General features: G+C 44.5%; 1 long non-coding RNA gene and 1 pseudogene across 2 annotated transcripts; both read left to right on the top strand.

Moving 5' to 3' along the window:
- The first annotated feature begins 4,780 nt into the window (after positions 1-4,780).
- Positions 4,781-20,263, top strand: LOC309699062. Its single transcript, XR_014274247.1, has 3 exons — positions 4,781-5,106; positions 17,448-17,583; positions 20,220-20,263. It is a non-coding gene; the product is annotated as an uncharacterized lncRNA (long non-coding RNA).
- Positions 20,264-21,785: 1,522 nt separating this feature from the next.
- On the top strand, positions 21,786-22,794 carry LOC309699442 (derlin-2-like; annotated as a pseudogene). The gene has a single exon. The product of its transcript is annotated as a derlin-2-like (transcript).
- The last annotated feature ends 563 nt before the right edge of the window (positions 22,795-23,357 follow it).

The following is a 23,357-nucleotide window of genomic DNA, read 5'->3' as shown; positions in this document are numbered from 1 at the left end:
TTATGATCAGCGTGATACGGCCACCTGCTCCTCAGCATCACACACACTCACAGGTATCAGGTTCCCTGAGTGTGTGATGCTGAGGAGCAGGATGAAGAGAGCCTCTCAGCAGCACCGAGCCCCACAAACTGGCCCAGTCAGCCCAGTGTGAACCACCACACACACGCACACACTGATGTTTCTCTGCAGCACGGTAATTAGTACTGACGGTGTGTGTGTGTGTGTCCATGTTCTCCTAAACCATAATGAGCAGCTGCAATTACAGCCTTTCTGCTCTAATTAGCAACCTTCATCCTCAGCATCCTCCCTTCTTTCTTCTCTCGGCTCCTCTTCACCTGTGAATGTCAGGTGAGCCCCGCCCTCACACATCTCTCTGCATGAAGTCTAATATTTACTCAGTGATGGAATTACTTCTAAAATGACCTCCGGCGCTCCGGTCGCTGGGAGGGGACTTAGCTAACGAGATTATAATGACCTGTGGAAAGAAATGTACTGACTCATTATTGGGGGCGCGCTCTGAGCTCCTTCCTCCGGCCCCAGGGACGAGGCCGTTGCCAAGCAGGCAATGAAACCTCGGCGTGGACCAGGAGAAGAAATGTGCTCAGAAATCATGTCAGTGAATCGCTGCAGGCACAAAAGAGTCTGCATCAGTGTTTTCAGCTCGACGTTGTGACGGCGTCTTAGAGGCTAAAACAGGATCAAGGAAAAAAGAAAACCGTTTACTGAGAAAAATACAACTTTTCATTTTTACGACTTGAATCTTGTTTCTTCGGCTGAATATTCCCAAAGCCTAATTACCAGAAAGCCTTCCAGGCTTGTTCGGGTTCCTGTTTCGGAGCAGCTCTAGCACCATGGCGCTGCTGAACTTTGAATTGCAAATTTGTTTTGACCTTTAAGTGGACAGAAAGATTTATTTAAGCTCTTCTGTCAGAGTATGAACCAAAACAACGAGTCCAGCCAGTGAATCTCATCCAATCAGAAAATGATGAACCCTCATTTATCTGATGCTGGGCCCACACGCCAGCTGCTCATTAGAAACTCTGGACATGTTTAATATGACGATGCAGCTCTGCACATAGGATGAGTTTCTGTATCTATCTGTCGATACTGTCATGGTGTGCAGCAGGAATGCAGGACTCGAGACGACAAAACTAAACTCAGCTTCATTTGCTGGATGGCAAAAGGAACAGAAACTAACTAGACTGGGAATCATAACCGGGCATAACACAGAACACAGCCGGGTATGAGAGTACGACGCGACACTGACAGGGTTAAACACAGCGGGGAGCAATCAAAGCTGACGAGACCGGGGGAAGCTAAACTAGAAACACTGACATGAGACACGGACCGTCAAAGTAAAACAGGAAACACGAGACAGAGGCACGGACTTGACACTGAACACAGGGAACATGGAGCCCAGAGATGACTGACCTGGGAACAACATGATGAACATGAAGACTGAACACAGGAAGAAACTAGAATTTAGAGAGCATAGAAGAACGCCAGGATACAACGCAGAACCCAAAACACTATCAGTCATAAACACCATGAAGTCACAGATTTACAGTAACACTGGGGACTGTGACAGATAAGCGCGTGTGTTTGTCTGACGTCAGTGTCCTCACTCGTTCCAGTTTATCTGCCGATGAAATCCTGTGAATGTTTGTTGAACTCCGGATGTTTACTTTCATACTCGTTACTCCATGATCTGCCTCTCTCCATTGGGTTGATGGGGTCACCATGGAAACATCCCAAATATCCCTGAGGTCACATCCAGTGGATGTGGGAATACAGCTGGAGCAAAAAGAAAAAGGCAGGCTTCATCTCTCATCCAGGCGGGTGTTATGTTTGAGGAAATCTTATCAGGATAATAAATAATCCCATTTAGTGGAAAAGAATCCTGAAATAACACTGTTGTGTTTTACTGGCTCCTGACTGGGGGCAGTTTCAGGACAGCCGGAGATATATCATTATTATTATGACGACTGTAGACCAACATAAGGCTGGAGGCAGACTCGGAGTCACCGTGGGCTAAAGGTTTTCTTTCAGTGAGGAGTCTGTGTTTGGAGAGTCTGCGAGCAGCCTGTCAGGCTCGCTGAAGCAGCACAGTGTACGTGTCATACATCTGCAACATTACATGCAGTAAATGGCCTGTATTTGTATAGCGCTTTGCTAGTCCCTATGGACCCCAAAACACTTTACACAACCTGTCATCCATCCAGTCATCCACCCATACACACACTGGTGATGGCAGCTACATTGTAGTCACCCTGGGGCGCACTGACAGAGGCGAGGCTGCCGGACACTGGCGCCACCGGGCCCTCTGACCACCACCAGTAGGCAACGGGTGAAGTGTCTTGCCCAAGGACACAACGACTGAGACTGTTGTAGCCGGGGCTCGAACCGGCAACCTTCTGATTACAAGACGACCTGCCAACTCTTGAGCCACGATCGCCCCACAGTCACCGTCCCTGTCAGGTAAAGCTTTGATATTTGACAGCGATCAGTCAGCAATGCCGGGGTCACAGTGCCGACACAGCGCTCGACCACAGTCCCTGCAGGTGGCGGTCCCGGTGCGCCTGGTTGATCCCGGACGCTCCAGGCGTTACCAACAGATATTTGTCTCCAGAGTCTGGCTCCAGGAGGCGCCGTTGGTTTCCGTCGAAGGTGCTGCTACACTTATCGAGTTCATTTGTTACCTTGGTTACAAATAATGAAAACAAAGCGTGAGATGGACCGTTGGACTGACTTAACATCAGGGTTCACATGACAGACTGAGCTTTCAGTCTGCCACTCGACCTCCGATCATCACCTGTGCTCATAAGATCAGGGTCGCTTTTCCAATCACTGGAAAACACTGCCGACCACACAACCTCCGTCACCATAAAGCAAGAAGATGGATGGATGCAGGATAATAATACAGATCAAAACAAGGAGCTCTGTAACCACGCCCTTTGACGTGTTTCTTCCTGTGTGCTCGGGCACTGGAACCAATTGACCCTGTGCACGAGAAAATGCTAACTTCCTGGTTTGAGACCGGATGTGGGGTTGTACCTTTCCGGTAGCTTTACTTTGCGGTCAATCGCTACTGCGAAGATATCCTCCAAAATCATGTCCAAAACTCGAAAACGGAAAGATGGCGTTAAGTTACAAAGAGCAGAAGGTGGGAACACTCACCACGATCGCTGGCAGTGTGACTCTGAAGTGCAGTGCTGTATGTCCACGATGTCCACGAAACGTTTTGCACCGTCAAAAAATAAAATTGGCTCCTTGATTTCACCTCTCGCTGGTTATTTTTAGAACATAACACCCGCGATAAATGAGGGACAGCTGAGAAATATAACATTTGAATCCCTTTTCTCTTTTGCTCTGAGGCGCGGGGAAAAATATCAACAAGTCGATGAACATCATTTACAGATATATTGGGTAAATGCCCGAGACATCTATAGAAATGTAAATCGCCGCTTGATTCATTCATTTGCTTAACTTGTTTTGGACAATAAACCAGGCGCGAATAGGACACCGGAAACAAAGCTCCCCACAGGAGTTTCTGCACCGGAAGTAGCATATGCTAACGTGCACATAGTCTATAATCCCACACAGGGATATGAGATAGACCGAGGCTGGAGCGTATCCCAACAGACCAAACCCATGGAAACTGTCACATGAAGGCTGTTTGACCCCAGAACCTTCTCCATAATGATGAGGATAATGATGATGATGATAACTAGCACAGTATGAATCCACCGGTGTTGTTTCTTACAGGCACTAAAATGAAACTGGTTCCTTTTTGTTTCGTGAAATGCAGACTGAGAAGTGCAGCCGGCAGAAGAGAGAACAACAACAGCTGTTTTTGTACATGAAAGCATTGAGGTCAGACTGACCTGCTCACATCAGACGTGTTTGGGAGGAAGTGAAAATAACCAGAATTTCAGAGAAACTCTAAATGTGTCAAAGTGACCTGCTGTGTCCAACAATAACAGCTTAAAACAACTTTACCTTTTCTCAACCATCAGAGATGATGGCAGTCTGCATCCCTGGGCCTGCTTCCTAAAGTCCACAGAGTCCACTGCTCCTTAACAGGACTCTCAGACTAGAACTACGCGAGGATCAGTCAGGACGAGGTCATCTGTGGTCACGTCTGCCATATTTCACCAATCAGATGCAACATAAAAGGTTTTTCCACGCCATTCTTCCATCGCCTCCTGAGTCATGGATGAGGATAAATGTTTGGACTTGATTCTTAGAAAGATCAAAGTCAAACCTGTCCACAGAAGACATCAACAGACGGTGACGTAAATATAAAATAATATCCATCAATAATGTCACGTTTGAGAAAAACACAGGTAACACTGGTGATCCTAACGCTCAGGTGTGTAATAAGAACAGGAACTACTTAAAGTAAGACTTAAAGTCAGGTGTGAAACACATCTGCAGCTGATGTGAGGAGGCCGGAGCAGACTGAGGCAGGTCGAGATGACAGGAGATACAGGTGAGGATCAAACATCCTGTGAAAGGAATAAACAGTGTTGAAGCTGTTCTGAACATTTAACAGATCTCACTGAAGCAGCTGATTTTCAATAACAGACGCAAAAATTCACAGAAACACGGCCGCCATCGCCCGATATTCTGACAAGCTGACACACACACGTTTGTTTTTCTGCCTTTGTGAGGACCCTCGCTGGCGCTCATTCCCAGGACCTCCAACACGAGACTTGTTTTAAACCACAGAACCAGGAAACCTATTATATTAACTTACGGCAACTCATCGTCCCAGAAAGCAACATTAGAAGTGAGAGCACACACTAGTGGCCAAACTAACTATTGGATAATAACGGCGCGTGAAAAGACACCCCCGATGCCACTGGACAGACGTACTGCTAATCTCAGTACATTTACTCTTTCCTGAATATACTTGTACTGTATTTAGGTATTTTTCATTTCTGTGTCTACTTTAGAAGCACCATTTACAGTATTTGCAACACATGGTGCTATTCTTATTTTCTTCACTTCTTATATAAATCCACTAACATAGAGAGCAGGTCATTCCAGTCTATAATCCTGCAGCATCACGAGGAATACAGAGTTGGTCACGCAGCGTCAAAGGTATGTGCCTTTATTCACGTCACGCTGTGGCCATGTTATTGTTTACATGAGATGAACTGCAGAATGATAGAGACAAAATACTGTTAATCTGACTGTCTGCAGGTTTTACACACAGTTACTGTCCCTCCATTACAAAGGCAGAGGCGTCACGGTGTCATTATTTTACATGTAGTTGTTTTTTCCTGTGTAATAATGTTCAACATTGCATCAATACCTTTTTCAAAAAATGCCTCTCTGTGCAAAATGGGTTTAAAAACATAAACAGCTGTGGGATCCTGTTTATCTGTGATTTAAACAGCCCAGCGCTGCTCCCGACGCAGGGAAACCAATCCTGCAGGGAGACCTACCTCAGCACCTGTGCAGGTGAAGCCAAAGGGAAGATTTGCTTCACCAGAGTTTCTAGTCTTTGGCTTAGAATGAAGTTGGTTTGGAAACATATTCAGCGATGCTTCATCTCCTGCTTTGTGTTTGTGTGAGCGCTGTGCTAGCAGTGTCCAAGCGTTTTGGACCCCCGCGATGGCTCTGCACCCCCCCTAGGGGGCGGGCCCCACACTTTGGGAAGTCTGCTGTAACGGATACTTCAGAGCACCCCGGGGTCTTCATGGCTTTCTTTACATGTATACATAAGTATATGTAAGCGCAGCGATGGAACTGTGTTCTTTATTTAAAATGATATGAAAGTAAAACAGGTTTTGATAAAAAAATCAAAGATTACCTGTTAGCTTCATTTAAAGGATGTTTGAACTGCAGGTCACAGGTTATTTAAACAGAGGTGTCAGTGACCCACTTACATGATTCCACATCGTCACCACTTTCATTGCTTGTGTCCGGAGGCCAAAACTTTGGTCCCATTACTTCAGGTAAACGTGAGGTCAGAGTGGGCGGAGTCAGATTTTCAGTGCTTTGGGTTGAGCCAGTTTACTCAAGCATGGAGCAAAGTTACTGTAAAGACGCTTTGGTGCTCCAACAGACTGTGCATCCTCCCGCCTTCCTATCTGGTCCTCGTGTGCCGACATTTAAATAAATGTCAGATAAAAATCTGCACAATACAAAACAGACGTGCTATAAAAACACAAGTTTTCATCTGTCTTAATAATCACATCATAGCAGTGAAGCATGATTGGTCCAAATGACTGTAACTCAGAAGGAGGCTTTTACTTTTCAGGCTCAGATTACTGCAGTATTACTGCAGTATTACCACCTAATTAATGTCTGTATCCTGCATCAGTGATTGGAGCCTGAGGCGTTTCAGACGTAGCAGCAGAGACAAAGGGTTAACTCAAAGTCCTTCTTTTCTGGGACAAACTCGGAGCGCACACTTCCTGGATGGATGTTTGTTAGCTCGGAGCCGTCTCTCCGGGCCTTTCTTCTCGCTGCCTGAAGCGTGTGTGTGTGTGAATTCAGTTATTGTGCTGAATAAATCCCATTAATGCGATGTGTACCTCTGCTGATCCCTGCAGGGTGTTTAATTTTCTTTTCAGAGCAGCGTTTCCCCGCAGAGGACGCCACGAGCTCGTCTGCAGGAAAAGAACAAATTCAGAGAAACTCGAGCTGCACGAGGGCGGTGTCTAAAGCAGCTTTAACAGCGCTTTCAGGAGACACGCTCTGCTTTCCTGTGAGGAGGTCAGAGGTCATGTAGCAGCAGAGCAGTGAAGGTCAGGAAGCTTCCTTTGAGGCTGTGTGATGAAGCAGTGAATTTATTTTAAGGGCTGAACCTTTTGGTTTTGTCTAACAAAGAGAAAGAAAGACTCTGCAGCTCCAGAGGAGGTCGGGAGGTCTCACTGTTCTCTGAGCCCACAGAGCTCCTCTCTCTCAGGGCAGAGCTCAGCAGACTGCGCCTCCTGACCCTGGTGCTTCAGATCGGCTGGTTCCCAGGACCTGCAGAGAAAACAAGGACAGCAGCTGTCTCTTGTGAATGTGGATCCAAACTCACACTTGATTGGTTGGCAAAGCCAATCACGTATTTTTAAAGCTGACGCTATTCCTGGAGTGATGGCATGCACACACGTGGACAGTGTTGGTCAAGTTACTTGAAAAAAGTAATCAGTAACGAATTACTGATTACTTCCCCCAAAAAGTAATCCCGTTACTTTACTGATTACTTATTTTCAAAAGTAATTAGTTACTTAGTTACTTTTTAAAAACACGATTTACAACCTGAAGAGGTGATAAAGCGATAGATCTTTCAGCCCAATTCTACTTTTTCTGCATAATCCATCATACAAAATGTAATCAAATGGAAAAGTCTCTTTTTAAAACTTGTTTTATTAGTTTTAATCTTTTAACTTTAAGCATCAAGCAAAAATTTAATTATATGCAACATTCTCTGACTGGAAGAAATTAGTTTAACATTTAAACCTATTTTCTGCACATTCCAGCTCATAAAATAAAATATTTTTTGTGTTTACACTCAGTCTTTCAAATAGATGCAAGTAAAACACAGCAGAAAATAAATAAAGTCAAAGACTCAGCGGTCCTGTTGCTCTATTTTCACCTGTAAAGCAGGAGTGGGGTAGGCGGAGGTTTACCCTGGTGCAGGTGTGCCGCGGTCAGTGGAAGAATCCGCGAGTTTCTCTGTGAGTTTCCCATTACGTCGTAGCTACTCGGTGCTTGTTGGAAGTTTAGGGGTTTTTCGCTGTAAAAAGAAGTTTTCTTCCCACGCACAGCGGACACTAATGTTTTTGTCACTTTTTATGGAATCAAACTCAAAGTAAGGTCAGTACTTCCACGCTTTAAACGCTGCACGCTCATACTCTCTCTGCACTCGATATGTGATCCATTGTTGATCTGCACACAGCTGTTGTCACGAACGGCGCACTCGCTTACGTCACTGTCGTGAGACATTCTCGTAAAAAATCACGGTTTTAGTAACGCAGCGTTCCTACGGGAAAGTAACAGTAATCTAATTACCGTTTTTGCAATAGTAATCCCTTACTTTACTCATTACTTGAAAAAAGTAATCTGATTACGCGTTACTGCCCATCTCTGCATATGGAGGACATGCTGGGCTGAGGTGAAACTATGGATGCTGTGAAAAAACTGTGGAAAACAGAGTCTGTCTTTAAAAAGTTGGACTGTGAGACAAATAGAGGCATTAGTGAGTTTTACTGACTCACTCGTGTCTCAAACCACAGAATGACCGCCTGTTGTCCTTTTGTTGTCCTTTTGTTGTCTGATGAAACACATTCGTCCAGAACCGTCAGATTTTTAACTTTCAGACTTACCAACAGATAAAATTCCTCCTCAGAGAGCAAACAAACAAACTCGAAGAGAAGAGAGGTCAGGGCTGGCTGCCAACACTCACATCGACTTCCCTGAGAAAGTATATAAACACTTCCAGCAGCTGTGTTGGGGTTAAAGGTCACGGGGTGAAAAAAGACACAATCACTAAACAAGTAGATGATGAACGCTGCAGGAATCAGGCATCAGCTCAGATTTAAAAATATTTACTAAAACCCTTTTTTAATCTGATCCAGAATCGTCTTAAAGCAGCATTCTCTCTGCTGTCCAGCATCGGGCAACTCTGCTAGTTTGTACTTCCAGGATGGCGGCGCGTACAGGCGTATGTTTTACATCTACAGTGACGATAAAGGGCCATTCTATTCTATGCTGTTCTATTCTATTCTTGATTGTGATAAAACAAGCAGCCTGCTCGGCTCAGTAAACTCCTACCAGGCGCGTTTATGGTATTAATGGATAGCACATTGCAAAAAGGTGTTCAGATCAAACAGACGATAAAACAGAGGCATTTAGGGCGGAGCCATCTGCTGATTGACAGGTCACTCGCATCGTGTTTTAAGACAGCCTACCTCATAAACATGATTCTGACGCATTACAAATCAGGTGTTTTTCCCGTGATTGCTTTTATTTACCTGTTTTGTATGTAGCTCCTGTTCAACTTACCAACTTACAAACAAACATCTGTCAAACAAACATCTGTCAAACAAACATCTGTCATGTCGTGGTCATCTTGATTGTGATTAAGTCTGATTGATCGTGATTGTGTCTGATTGATCGTGGTTTATAATGGATTGGATTTATATAGCGCTTTTCAATGCCACTATTCACTCTCACATTCACACACTGGTGGAGGCAGCTAGGGTTGTAGCCACAGCTGGCCTGGGGCAGACTGACAGAAGCCAGGCTGCCATATCGCGCCATCGGCCCCTCGTCTGTTTGTGTCTGATTGATCGCGGTACAGATACCTGTTTGTGAATAAAGCGCAGTCTTCTCAATGATAATGTGCTCTTTAAATTTCTGTGTTTCTCTGCCTCTTTTGGATTCAGCCCTCAGCGCTGAAACGCTCTTTTCTCACATATGTCCTTTTGGCAAACAAACAATCCGAGTCCTGCGCTGCCTTCAGAGGCCGTCTTGACCTCGGCTTTTATGGATGCTGGAGGTGCTATGGATGATGACTGGTGTGTGTTTTCTGTTTTACATTTACATATCTCTGCCTCTGTTGTTCTCTGTAGCATCAAAGTGGTTGTTTTTTGTTCCTTCCATAGTCACTCATGCTCACAAACGTGTTTTCAGATCAAACCTAACGGCAGAATGAAAGAAGGTAAAGTTTGTGATTGCATTTAAATGATCTTATGGGCGTTAATTTGTGTTGAGCTTCAGATCTGTGAGTCGAAGGTAATTTAATTCCCTGCAGTTGGCTTTTAATGCTGTTTTCATCAGAACAAAAATAAAAACATCTGCATATCAAAGACTCGACTGCTGACCTGATTCTCTGATGAAGAAACTTTTTTGCATCAAACTGTCCTTCAACCAGAACGGGCGGTCTGCACTCAGGAGACCTCATTCCTCAGCTGACTCCCACTGATGCTGCAGAGCATTTCCATCTGCCTCTAACACGGGATTCATGCCTTATGTTTACCCAAACATTATTTAAATTTAAAAGCTCTATGTTAGCGTGACTCTCTTTCTTTGAAACGAGTGAAGATCATTAAAGTGGCTTAGGCAAATGGAAGGAATGAATAACCTTTGACCTCTGAGGTTTCCTTTGCAGTTTGTGGTGGTGGTTTTGGTGCGTCCCAGATCGCTGTGGGGTTTCCTCGTCCTGTGTGGTTGTTCTTTTGTTGTCTGGACTTCCTGCCTAACGTTGTTAGACTCTTCTAAAGCTTCAGAAAAGCAGATTTTCTAACAGCTGGCCCACCTGCCCTGGTGTTCACAGGTTCCTGTGTTATTTTGGACTTGCCTTCTCTTCCTGAGTCAGATCCTTCTGCTTCCTGCTTTCATCATTTATTTGTCTCACTGTCTGCCCCTAAATAATGAAACCCATATTTCATCTGTTATCTGTCATTATTTATTTATTTATTACTATCCAACTCAAAAAAACCTGGCAATAGCCGATTAGCACCTTCAGTACCTCCGACATCCTTTTTATTCTTATTATTAGAATATTATACTATTATGTTTATTCTAAATGCAGCATATAGAAAAATGCACAAAGGCAATAAGGACGGTATTTAAATGCTCTAAACGCTATCTAATACATATAAACAGTTATATGTATTATCTCTTGCCTCCGTTGTCAATGGTAACTTTATTGTCCCCAATGGGAAATCAAATTGCAGTATGTCCACACATGAAACAACACACACAACAACAAGGCCCAGAGACAACAGCCCAAATGTTATCAGTAGCATCAACAGAGTGCGATGTGTAGCAGTGATGGTATCACCACTTGCTATTAACCATGATAACAGCAAAGGCTATAAAAGACACTCCATGTCTCTCAGTCTTCACTGCAGGCATTTTATACCAATGACCTGAAGGAAGCAGCTCAGAGTCATTAAAGTGAGGATGGTCTGAACTCAACTTGACCGAGGTCGGCCTCCTCAGCACCTGCCTGTTAGAAAAGCCCACAAGCTGGACCTGAGACCTCCCTGAAATCTGACCAACAACTTTAACCAGGTTAGCAAGTCTGGTCTTATTAGTCAAAGGCAAATTACCGTACCAAGCAATTATGCAAAACATTAAAACAGATTCAATCAAACTTTATAAAAAAGGATTATAATTCAGATGAGATGTTAAAAGTCTCAGTCATTGTTGGAGGTTTTTCTCTTTCCCAAATGTGAGTCAAAGGACAGAGCCTTATCTTTTTTTTTTGTTATTAAAAAATAAGAAAAAAAAATAAGGACAGAGCCTTATCAACCACAGAGGCAGACTAAATGTGCACAGTCAGGGGTTAAAGTGGATTCAGCAGGTGGGGAACCTAAAATCAGCTGTAATGTCTCAGTGTGGGGAAAACAATCAAACTCACAATAATTCCTACTGACAGCTCCAGTAGATGGTCTTTACTGTAAACCAATCACAGTGCAGCAAACTCACCTGTATATCCTGCGCTGACCTGCAGAGGATTCTCATGCAGTCTTTAAATACCAGAGTCAGTCTGTCTCAGTTCGTTTCAGTCCGTCCTTTAACTCTAAACTCTCTCCTTCTTTATCATCTGTCTCCATCTCTGAGTGAACTTAGCTCTCTGTCTTTTCTCTCCCTGTCAAATCAGCAGCCAGACTTTAGCTGCAGCACACTGTGAGACAAACTGTTTGCTGATGTTGGCTGAGCTCATAGAAACGCTGCTTTCAGATGACCTGACACTTAAAATCGTCGCTCCCTTCATGCTCGCTCCTCTTCTGTAGAGCTAGCTAGATGCTGACCACAGCCTATGACACCTGCAGTCGTTCTGCTGTTGTGCCAATAATAATGATAATAATGATAATAATAGACTGACCCACTGTAACCCCTGACTGTGACACACGGTTTGTCCTGAGTCTCCTGACTCAGTGTTTATGGTTTGTGGCTAATTTATATTCTTTGGTTATTGTTATTCATGTTTTTGGTTTTCTGCTTGTGTTTATTCTTAGTCCTAGGATTTAGGCTTGTTTCTTTGCCTGTCCTGTGTTCCTCGTCTAGTCGCTCTTGTCTCTTTGTCCCCTCTGTCTCCCCAGTCGGTCGTGTCTCAGTGTCTAGTCTGCGTCTTTGTAATCGTCTTGTGTTTCCTGTTTTGCTTCCCCTTGTCTCGTTAGTCCCAGCTCGTTGCTCCCTGGTGTATCTAAGCCCTGTGTTTCCACTGTTACTTTGCTCCTGGTTTTCTACTATTTCCGGTTTCCCCTGTTTAAGTTCTGAGCTTCTAGTTTGCTTCATTCTTCACGAGTTTGTGTTTCGAGCAGCAGCAGCATAATAAAGCTGTCTTTTTGAGTTTATCTTGTCCATGCTTACTGTCCGCCACAGTGCAGTACCATTTCTTCTTTCATCTCTTTTTATGTGACACCTGTGGTCATTCAGCCCATTAACATGATTTCCTCTCAGGTGTTTCTGTTTAGGTTTAAGTCAGTCTGATACTTAAAGGCTCACATGTATTAATAACTCCCCTCAAATGTGTCCAACATTTGTAAGAATGTAAGGAGCAGAAAGTACAGATATGTGTTTAGGAATGTACACAGAAAAACACCCATTCTGGCGTAGGTGTTGTTGTTGTCCAGGTGTGAGAGGACAGAGTGCAGTGCGATGGAGACTGCATCCTCTGTGCTCCTGTTCTGGCGGTATGCGAATTGGTGGGGGTCCAGGGTGGGGGGGAGACAGGATTTGAAGTGTGCTAGGACCAGCTGCTCTAAGCACTTAGTGATGATGGGGGTGAGTGCTACTGGGCGGTAGTCATTGAGGCTAGAGCGGTTGGAGTTTTTGGGTATCGGGACGATGCAGGTGGATTTGAAGCAGGCCGGTACCACAGCGTGGGCCAAGGACAGGTTGAATATGTCTGTGAGCACTCCTGCAAGCTCCCCAGAACACGCTCTGAGAACACGCCCGGGGATGCCATCAGGACCATGTGGACATTGATCCTGCTCAGCACCTCTCCTACATCGGTGGGGGAGAGAGTCAGAGGTTGGTGGTCCGGCGTCACGTCTGCTTTGGTTGTGGTTGTGGGGTTCCCTCGCTCAAAACGAGCATAAAGGTTGTTGAGCTCGTTGAGGAAGGAGACATCAGAGGATGCGGGGGAGGGTTTGATGATCCTGTAGTCCGTGATGGTCTGGAGTTCTTGCCACATGCGTCGGGGGCTGGAGTTGGAGAAGTCTTCTTCTACCTTCTTTTTGTAATGGTGTTTTTGACACCCCTCTTTAGCTTCATGTTACCTGCTGCCAGTTAACATGACCACAGTTTGGTTGCACATGTAGAAGGAAAATAAAGAGCCGTTTTATTCTAGCTGCTAAATGTTCCTCCAGCTTTCTGTTCAGACGTTTTGCCATCAGATTCAAATTGTTGGATTTTGTTTATAGATCTTATTTTGCATCTCATCTTTTGGGGAATTTTTGCACCTTTCAAATAGAAAACATCTTCACTGTTTGTATTTAGACATTTATTTTCTGTTATTGCAGAGTAAATGCTTACTCAGACTTTTGATGATCTTCATTTGTTCCTCTGTGAGTTCTGGTCCAGTTCATATTCCTGACCTCTGACCTCCCATAATTCATGAAATCCTCCTCTTATACAACTTCAGCGCCTGGCTCTGTCAGCTTGTTCTTCCGTTCGTTGTCTCCCAGCAGAGCGGCTCGCAGCTCGCGGCGCTCTCCTCGGGGAAACAACTCCTCGGCGGAGGTGAAGTTCTCGGGCTCAGCCGTCAGAAGATGAGTTTGAGGGTAAAACAGATCAACTTTGATATTCTAATGAGGGCTTTTCTCCAGGATCTAAAGCAGGTCAGGATCAAAGACAAACAGCGCTATATGCTAAACGGGATTGTGGATCCAGGCGGGGAGACATTAAACTTCTCTACAGGCCTGCTGTTTGTGCACAATTAACTGTTGTCAGGCAGATTTTACACGCCAGAATGAGTTAGAGGAAAATGTCTGCAGCTAGTCTTTCACAATCAGTTTCATGGGAGGCTGTAAACACGATAAAGTCACTGCTAACAACACAACGTCAGCAGTTTTCAGTGATGCTTCCTTCAGGCTGCCTGTTGTTCAGAAACATGCTAATGTTGTACAAGAAATTCAATTTATTTAAATACATACAGAGAAAAACCAACATTCATAAGATAAGAAGCGGTTAATTCTTTTGTCATACACATGCTCAATGCAGCAAGAGAGGAATAAGATATACTATATACACAATAGAAATACTAATATACAGTAATATACAGCAAGATAGTGCAAATATAATATCAAATAACTCTAATGAAGTAACAAAATAACTATATCCCATAATATATGACCCCCTATGAGCAGCACTTTGGCGACAGTGGGAAGGAAAAACTCCCTTTTAACAGGAAGAAACCTCCAGCAGAACCAGGCTCAGGGAGGGGCGGGGCCATCTGCTGCAACCGGTTGGGGTGAGAGAAGGAAGACAGGATAAAGACATGCTGTGGAAGAGAGACAGAGGTTAATAACAGATATGATTCAATGCAGAGAGGTGTGTTAATACATAGTGAGTGAGAAAGGTGACTGGAAAGGAAAAACTCAATGCATCATGGGAATCCCCGGCAGCCTACGTCTATTGCAGCATAACTAAGGGAGGATTCAGGGTCACCTGGTCCAGCCCTAACTATGTAAAGTAAAGTGTAAAGTAAAGTGTGCGTGTTAGTCCCCATAGGGAAATAGTTCCTCTGCATTTAACCCATTCACCCAGTGAAGCAGTGGGCAGCCGCCAGTGCAGCGCCCGGGGAGCAGTGTGTAGGGACGGTACCTAGCTCAGGGGTACCTCAGGGTAGCCGTTCAGTGGAGTCGAACCCCCGACCTTCCGATCATGGGGCTACCACTCTACCTACTGAGCTATCCCTGCCTATATGCTTTAGCAAAAAGGAAAGTTTAAAGCCTAATCTTGAAAGTAGAGATAGTGTCTGTCTCCTGAATCCAAACTGGAAGCTGGTTCCACAGAAGAGGGGCCTGAAAACTGAAGGCTCTGCCTCCCATTCTACTTTTAAATACTCTAGGAACAACAAGTAGGCCTGCAGAGCGAGAGCGAAGTGCTCTAATAGGGTGATATGGTACTACAAGGTCATTAAGATAAGATGGGGCCTGATTATTTAAGACCTTGTATGTGAGGAGCAGGATTTTGAATCCTGGATTTAACAGGAAGCCAATGAAGGGAAGCCAAAACAGGAGAAATCTGCTCTCTCTTTCTAGTCCCTGTCAGGACTCTTGCTGCAGCATTTTGGATTAGCTGAAGGCTTTTCAGGGAGTTTTTAGGACTTCCTGATAATAATGAATTACAGTCGTCCAGCCTGGAAGTAATAAATGCATGAACTAGTTTTTCAGCGTCACGCTGAGACAGGATATTTCTAACTTTAGAGATGTTGCGCAAATGGAAGAAAGCAGTCTGACATATTTGTTTAATATGTGCATTGAAGGACATGTCCTGGTCAAAAATGACTCCAAGGTTCCTCACAGTGTTACTGGAGGCCAAGGTAATGCCATCCAGAGTAAGAATCTGGTTAGAGACCATATTTCTAAGCTTTTCAGGGCCGAGTACAATAACCTCAGTTTGATCTGAATTAAGAAGCAGAAAGTTAGCGGCCATCCAGGTCTTTATGTCTTTAAGACATTCCTGCAGTGTAACTCATTGGTGTGTGTTATCTGGCTCCATGGACAGATAGAGCTGGGTGTCATCAGCATAGCAGTGTAAATGTATGCTATGTCTTCTAATGATGCTGCCTAAGGGAAGCATGTATAATGTAAACAGAATTGGTCCTAGCACTGAACCCTGAGGAACTCCATAATTGACCTCAGTGTGTGAAGAGGACTCTCCATTTACATGCACAAACTGGAGTCTATTAGATAGATATGGCTTACTTTTTGTTGACAGGCAGGTTTGAATACATTCAAGCAGGAAGTGTCAAACTTTGCTGTGACCCAGTTTTTATCTTTTGCTTCTGTGAATGTTAATTTTGGCCCTCAGGGGATTTTTTTCTTTTTCAATAACAGGCTGTGAAAGAATCTGTTTTACTGAACTTCTATTATTTCTCTCTGCATCTTTTCAGGAACATCTTTTATTTCATATTTTTCCATGTGAGTCATGAGGATTTTAAAGGAAGGCAGCTAAAATATTTTTTAAAGCTTTTTCTTTTCTTATGATTACACTGTTTGGAAAATTCAAAATTAGGAACGAAAGCTGGAAAATAACACCCCAGTGTGAGTCTGCTTTTGCACTTTCATAGAGACAAAGGAGTTGGTGTTTGGAGGTTGGAGCAGAGGTGGTGTTGATCTATGATGTTTCAGTAAGTCATTTATTATTAAAAACATGGCGCTTGGTTAGGTTTAGGTGTTTGACAGCGTTAGGTTTAGATAAATATGGCCGGGGTTCACATTCTTCAAAGGTTGGCACCTTTTTTAAACCGTGCTTTCTTTGTTGCCATGGTTACGCCTCTGCCCAAAAAGCACACTTCCTACTGAAAAATGCATCACCTACGGATTCGTGTGCACGACTTGAAGACGTGTGGAAGCACAGATGTGCTTTTCAATGAGTTGTTCAGGAGCTGCTGTCGGAGCGGCTGCATGTGGTTTTTAATAAAGTGTCCAACAATAAATATTTCTGGAGAACACCGAGCAACGTGAGGAACAGGAGCACTTATGAGGGACGTGAGGACACCTTTATGTAAGGAAAATCCTTTATAGACCTTTATAAACAGACATGTATCATTATCATTATTAGTACTGATGAATGCGTGTTTAAATAAGACAGCCTCGTCGTCACGGTGTGATGCAGCTCTAAATGTGTTCATACAGGCATCCAGTCTCTTTTTCTTCAGGCACATACAGTGGAAGGCTCCCGCAGTGTAAAAGCTCATCTATGCAGCTGAAATCCGCACACCTGTGCTCAGGTGTGCGCTGTTGATGTTCACAGTCCCTGCAGTGAAGCCTGAACCCTCTCAGCTCAGTCTGCTCTCTGTGGACTCGGCTGAATGAAAGGTGTGGTGGTTAAAGATAATGTGAGAAGCCTTTTTCAGTAGCAGCGAGGATCTTTGAAGAAGTTGTTGGGTTGACGACCGCTTTAATATCACGTTAAACTTCCTTCAAAGGAATTTCTAATCTGCGTGTTTTCCTGGCAGGCAGACCGGCAGGAGATTTCACAGGGATTGTTTGGAATTAAATATTGTCTCATTAGAGGGGCTTCATATTTCACGCGTTTTACTCTAAATGTGGGAAAAGTTCAGTTTTACCTGATGACTTTGACACACACAGCCAAATCAGAAAAAGATTTTTTAAATGTTTTATTTTTGCTTCAACCTTCAGTCTGTACTCTCGATATGAAAGCTGGCACGCAGGCTGGATGCTGAATAATATGAAAATAAGTCATAGAGGAAACAAAAAGAGGTTCTTGTGTCCGTTGTTTGTCACCTTCTGCAGGGCGGTGATGGTCTGTCAGCCCGAGGCTGCTCGTCCTCCTCCAAACATCAGGTCAGCTTTGACTGTGTGGGATGGACTCACAGAGTCCACGCAGCTCGACTGGACCGTGACACGACGTGCTTGAACATCTTTCCAGGTAGATCGCTAAGGCCCAGATTCAGTGAACAGGTCACCTGGACCTCCATGTTTACAACAAGAACTTGGTAAGAACAGATAAGACGACAGGCTGATAGACCCAAAGGCCCAGAGTGCTGAGAGGAAATGATCAGTCGCTGGCACGTCGTTAGAAGAGGAACCAAAGTGAGGAGCGAGGCTGTGATACATGGGAGGAGTCAGACCAGCACTGCCCCCTGCTGGCTGCTACACCTTTAAAACGCCGCCCTTAATGTTCTCTCAGCAGCTGGTTGGCAGACACCGTTTCTGACCTGCTTTGGATGAAATAGCTGTTGGGACTATTTTCAGGGGTGGATGAACACATATCCTATTGGTAATGATATTCCTAATGTAAAAACCCTATTCATGTTCTCCGTGGTGATGATGGTGTAGCTGAACCACACATCTGTGTGACGTCGGCCTTGTTTTAACAAAAACTTCAACGATGTCCCGGAAACCTGCAAAACAGGCCAACCAGGCCGTGCACGCACACTACTGAACAGCACCACAGCAAGGACCACGACTCAGCTCAAGAAGGCCGGACGCTGCTCGCTGTGTGAGCTGGGATTTGCAATGCATTGTGGGATGAGTGGTTCTTTCACTGTTAAAAGTAAATGAGTACTGAGCCTGGTACTGACTGACTGAGAACCTGAACAGGAAATCCACTTCAGGAACCGGAGCCTTTAGAACAGCGAGTGAGCGCGTGTGGCAGCGGCAGCTGATGCTCACCCGGTGGGCAGATTTGTGATAAATGTTCGGGCTTTGTAGCAGCTTGTCAAACAGTGAAGTCCTTTTAGAAAACAGGCTTGGACTGAAACACCTGCGCCTTATTTTGAAGCTTCTTTCTGAATGAGCGCACCACTGTGACATCACTGTGACATCACCGCGACGTCACCGTTACCACCCCTCCATCAGCTGATGGTGATACAAACTGTTTGGTTAATGTTTTGAAAGCTGTGTCCTTTGTGCACAGAGCACAGCGATGGAGTGGTTTCTAAAAACGTTCTGTATAAATGAACGTTTTGACTCTGTGGTTTGTTTTTTCCACATCATCTCGTCAAATTCATGCAAATTAATTTTGAAGAGTAAATCTGTGAAAGCACCACGGTCACATGAGGCTTCCTCATTGGAGAGGATTTTACTGATGTTTTTCCTGTTGGAGGGAAAAACATTATTCCGAACTTTAATAAGACATTAAACACAAAACTCAGTGACTGTAAGAGCAGCAGGAAGTGGGTTTTAGGCCTTGTTGTGTCTGAGTTAGAGTTACAGCTCTATGGGTCTCGTTGTAGGGGAATCTCAGGTAAAGATGCCTGACAAACACAAACGTGGTGATTTGGAGGGGGAGGAGCTAAACAAGGATCATTTGAACCATGCAAAGCTGCTCTATGAGAGCTCAGGAACGAAAATCCAGAGCAGGTCGAGTCTGAAGCCTCAAACTGTCCTCGCTTTGCACAGCTGTCCTCACAGGATGCCAAGCTGACACTGGTCCCCACAGAGATAGACAGACAGGCGCACACACACCTCTCTCAGACAGATGAAACATTAAATTTCAGGTACGAAAGATGATTGGAGGTCAGCTGCTGTGCTCCCGTGGTTACCATCTCTGAGGTATCCACATGATTACACCCCTCCACCCCCTGCCTCTGTCTCCTCTTTCATCTCGTCCATCTTCATCCTTTCTTTCCTCTTTTTTACATTTTCCATCATTATCCTTTAATCTCCTCATTTTGTCTACATCTCGTCCTACTTCTCCTCTCTTGTTTCCCTTCTTTGTCCTTCGTTGTTTTCTTTCCTTCCCCACTCCCTTCGCCTCCTCCACGCTGATGGCTAAAAGGAGGGGCGGGTGAGGAGGAGGGATGCAGCGTGGCGTCTGATTAGAATCAGTTAATTAGAGATTGCAGCAGCAGCAGAGTGGAGGTTCATTAATTATCAGAGCTGATCTACATGCTGATACAAGCGTGAATCATTTCACATGGATTATTATCGCTGTAACGTGGAGATCATCTGGATGATGTTCAGACTGTAACGCCATCCACCAGATTCCCGAATTGAGCTGCTATCCAGAGGGAAACGTGCGCTCTGCAGGTATCTGTATTCACCGAATGATCTCCTCAGTCATGACATTCAGCCTGTAAGATCAACAACAAATACCTGCAGGGTCCAGTCTAAAAAATAAAGGGTAGAAAAAAGTATGGTGACGAATGAAAGGCTGAAACAGACATTTGTATCAGCGACACTGAGACGAGAGAGAAGAGAGGGACCGACGTGTTAGAGACGTCTGCACTGGACTCTGACATACTGACGGAGGAGCGCGGTGCGATGTGGATCAGGTGACCCCGAATCCTCCCTCAGTTAGGCTGCAGTAGGTGTAAGCTGCTGGGGGATTCCCATGATGCACTGGGTGCCTATACACACAGAGTGGTTGTTGGGTTCCTCTGAATTATTGTAGAGGCTTTACCTGACTGTAACGAAATCACACACACACACCTGGTTCCACTTTCAGCTCTTAAAGTTTGAGAAACCAAAAACTGCATTTAAAATTTTTGTAGACTGATCAGCCTGCTGTGTGTGTGTGTGTGTGTGTGTCTCACTTTGTCACGCGTCATCGTTTGTGAGGCTGACAGGCGGGATGACAGGCAGTCTCTCGGCTGTCAGAGCGGGAGAAGAAGCTGGAGATGGATATTTGCTTCAGAGCGGCGGGAAAGCGGCAGCGCGATGGAGAGGAGGGAATCGCTCACCTCATCGGCGGAGCTGCTGAGAAGCAGAAAGGCGGCGAGGAAGAGGAGTTTACTCTGCCTTTTTATTCTTGACTTTCAGGAGCTGGGAGGCTTCGATGAGCCAGGAGAGAAAGTTGGAGAAAGCGTGTGTGACAGAGGCAGAGCGAGCACAGACTGACATGTTTACACCGACTGAGCTGAACGGCGTCGAAGCTGACGGCACGTTTAGAGTCAATCTGCGCTGTTTACAGGACGCCTAATTGGTTCAACCTGCACAGAAAAAGGAAATGACTCAACACACTTTAAAGAGCTTGGATCAGTTTTCAGAGTCACAAACAGGAAGAGGAGGAGCTTCAGACCAACCATCTGGTGACCACTGATGGGAAGACTGCGCCTCGCAGGAAGTCACCCAGAAACTGGAGGTGTGACGCTGCTGTCACCGAGCAGGAGGACGTGTTTACAGTCGGTACAGCCAGTGTCAGAGCAGACCTCTGTGGGGATGAACAAAAGTATTTTACCAGCACAATATAATCTGCAGTATGATCGTTGCTTTAACAGTGTAACAGATAGCTTTAAGATGGCCTTAAGATGTTTATGCATACTGTTATCATATTAACCTTGTATTCCAGATGCAGTTATAACTATTTTATACACATTGCATATCTGTGCTTCGTTTGAGTTGATGTTCGGTTCATTAAGGGTCTTAAGCTTCACTGGCGTGACTGTCCAGGTGATACATGCTGAGGGAAACTAGAACATAGAAGGAATTGCAATACAGGCTTACAAAACACTTATATCAGGTCATTTTCATTATTGTTTATAAGTTCATATTCTTGTATTAAGCCTTTAGTAGAGGTTCTTGATTAAAACATTTATTTAGTAGATGATATATACATAGTTTCAGTTCGGTTATTACATATATGAGAGTGGCTTTGTCTCTCTGTCTGGTGAGAGGTCAGCAGCTAGTCGGCGAAGTGAAGTAGGGTGCAATTGTGGTTAGCACACAGACACACACACACACTCAGTTAGAGAGAATCATTTAGAGGTGAAAGTTTAATCATGTTTTGCTCGGGGTTGCAAAAGAGCAGTTTGTGATGTGTCAAGATGACAAGCGAGCATCCGGCAGTGACAGGAAGTACCTGCCGTGAAGACGAAGACAATGTTCTTTTAAACTGTGTTAAAAGTCATTGTGGTTTTCAATTGACGTATGCATATATTGTATCTGACGCATGAGGGGGCGTCATTAAATTCAAACCCTGATGGTATAAAATATCTGTTTATGTTTTGAGTAGTCAGAGATCAGCCCTGTCTGCGAACGGAGCTGGTCCCCCACGCGTGTATTTCATTAAAATCAATTGTTTGACCAAGCTCTTGTTGGACCATGGTTGTTTGTACTCTCCTTCCTCAATATTTGAACCTTAACACCTCTGAAACGTGTCAGCCCGTTAACGTAATCATCTGTGGGATGACGTGTCAAGAAAGTACCGGAAGCTTTCAGTCGGTCTAAAACGGCTTACCAGACGCTGCAGCAGGAATAGCTGCAGATTCCTGTTGTTACCAGGGCATACACAACCGCCTGTGTCCTCACAACTGCTGCGGTGCAACTAGAGAGCATCACACCATTTCAGCTCTACTTCAACCCAGATTTAATTCTAAGAAATTATCAGGTATGGTGACTAATAACCAACTTCCTGTTTTTTGGTCCGGTTGGTTTCAATTTCCTGTTCCATATGATTTTTCTGTACAGATGCTGTTGAATGCTGGAGGAGGGCTCTTTCAGGAGACGCACGGCTGACTTTGTCTTCATGTTTCTCTTTGGTGGACTTCTGATGACTATATTTGGCACTTTTGTGAGTCTGGTGTTCCTGGGCCAGGCCTCCACCATCATGCTGGTGTACGTGTGGAGTCGACAGAACCCGAATGTTCGCATCAACTTCTTTGGCCTGCTCAACGTTCAGGCACCCTTCCTGCCCTGGGTGTTAACGGGATTCTCACTTCTGCTGGGCTCTATCATCGTGGATCTTTTAGGTATTGCTGTTGGTCATGTGTACTTCTTCCTGGAGGATGTTTTCCCAAATCAACCAGGTGGTGGAAGGTGGCTCTAGACCCCATCAATCATAAAGATGCTCTTTGACACTCCAGAAGAATACGCCAACTATAACCCCCTGCCAGAGGCGGGTTTGCGTGGGGGGAAGGACAGCGCCTTGGTGGTTAAATACACCCTCTATTTCATCCCTGATCATCAGGTCACCTTCAGGGACCTTCCTCAGAGAGTTGAAGACACGGTCTTTGTTTTTGACGTGTTTGTTTAGTTGTGGATGAGGAATCCTCCATACCTGCTTCATGCCCTGGAGGACGGGGCTGTGGCCCCCCCACACCCTCTAGCAGATCATTACATGAAGGAACCTTTTAAAAACAAGCGCGTCCATGCTCACAGGTGTACACACGGGTGATCACACCCACAAACTACACCCTTTTTGGCTCCTACCTCAAAGCTCACTGTGTTCTGTTGATCTTATGTGCTGCACAATAATGTTTAATATTTAGTATTTACTGTCATATTCCCATATATCATCGTGATGTTGTTGGTTATGTTGCTCTCGTTTTCTTCGGCTTGTTTTCTTTTTTCATTCTCAACAGGTGAAATTAAAAAAGTATCTACTGTTATCTACTGTTATCTACTGTTAGCTAGTTTATTGTGATGGTGTTGTTTTTATTATGTTGCTCTTTGTTGTTTGTTTTCTCTTCTGGTTTTTTTTCTCCACACAGGTGATCCAGGTGTTTTTCTTTCTTTCTTCCCCCTTTCTCACCGTCTCTTCTCCCCTCCTCTCTTTTTCTTTCTCTCCCTCTCTTTCTTTCATTCTTTCTCCCTGTCCTATCCCCCAGTCATGTCTGTCCCGTCTTTAAAAAAACGAAAATAAAATAAATACATAATAATAATAAAGGTCAATCAAATGGACCAATATGGCAAGGCCATGATGATCCACTTGGTGAAGTAAATCTGTTTGGCATCTTTCTGCCTTCAGACAACAATTCT

The sequence above is a fragment of the Aulonocara stuartgranti genome (assembly GCF_965226115.1).
Source record: "Aulonocara stuartgranti genome assembly, chromosome: 22".
Lineage (NCBI taxonomy): Eukaryota > Metazoa > Chordata > Actinopteri > Cichliformes > Cichlidae > Aulonocara > Aulonocara stuartgranti.
Note: the sequence above shows the minus strand (reverse complement) of the source record. Positions and strands in the feature narration are given on the sequence as shown.